Genomic DNA, 1009 nt, shown 5'->3' on the forward strand with positions numbered 1-1009 from the left:
GGGGGCACGGGCAGTGGCGTCTGGAATGATTTCCCAGTCCTGCAGCGGGGCTGATTTTCTCGGGAGGGAAGAACAGAATATCCGTGCAATCTGAAAAATCCCGCAGTGTTGGCTGTACGTGCGAACACCCCCGCAGCAGCGCCGGCGTGCAGCGCGAATCCCCCGCACTCGCCAAAGAAAGGAAAAACCATCAAAAAACCCGAAAGGAAAAAAAAAAAAATCCCATCCGATAACCTGAGGAGCAAAGGAGGGAAAGTTGTGCGCGTCCCTGCGCGCCGGGAGGGCGGAGGGCGCCCACCAGTTGATTTTACATCCCGCCTTGTGCCTTCGCCGGCTTTTCGTGATATATTTTATTTATTTTCCGCAACAGGGAATAAACAGGTAATGCCGGAGCCCGGCGAAGCGGAGGGAACGGGCTGGGCTCAGGGATGCGCCGCATTTTTTTTTGCTTTCCCTCTTCTCCCCATCTTCTTCCCCCATCTCCCTCCCTTGGAAGTTTCTTGGCGACGCGAAACGAGGAGGAAAAGCGAAATAAAAGCTTGTGGGGAGGGCGAGCCAGGAGGCAGCGCTCCGGTGTTGAAGGCTCGGATTTGATGGTGTTTTATGGTATTTGATGCTATTTGATCGTATTTGATGGTATTTTCTGGCATTTACGGTGCGGGCAGCCAGCCCGGGATGCCGCTGCGTGCTGTCCCGGGTGGGGACAGGGATGGAATCCACGCGTGGAAGTCGCGATTCCATCCCTGCCCTCGCCCGTGGAGCCCAAACCCGCGGCAGAGGCGCGGCTCAAAGCGCGGAGGCACCGCGGGCGCGGAGCAGCCGGGGCGGTGCGGGTTGGGATGCGCGCGTGATTATTATAATTATTATTTTTTAATCCCTCTTCTTGAAACTGCTGAAGAAGGTCAACGAAGGAGTTGGCTGCTAAATATTAAAAAGGGGGGGGAAAAAAAACCGAGAAAGAAAGAAAGAAAAAAAAAAAAGCCCTAAAAAGAGCGGCAGGCATGCGCAC

General features: G+C 54.8%; 1 protein-coding gene across 1 annotated transcript in view; it reads left to right on the forward strand.

Moving 5' to 3' along the window:
- The first annotated feature begins 306 nt into the window (after positions 1–306).
- The window catches only part of SFMBT2 (Scm like with four mbt domains 2), a 111280-nt gene continuing 110577 nt past the window's right edge, over positions 307–1009 (forward strand). Inside the window, exon 1 of the mRNA XM_005429747.2 lies at positions 307–381. The gene's annotated coding sequence lies outside the window, so the exon portion shown is untranslated. The remainder of the gene's footprint in view (positions 382–1009) is intronic.

The sequence above is a fragment of the Geospiza fortis genome, unplaced genomic scaffold (genome assembly GCF_000277835.1).
Source record: "Geospiza fortis unplaced genomic scaffold, GeoFor_1.0 scaffold215, whole genome shotgun sequence".
Classification (NCBI taxonomy): domain Eukaryota; kingdom Metazoa; phylum Chordata; class Aves; order Passeriformes; family Thraupidae; genus Geospiza; species Geospiza fortis.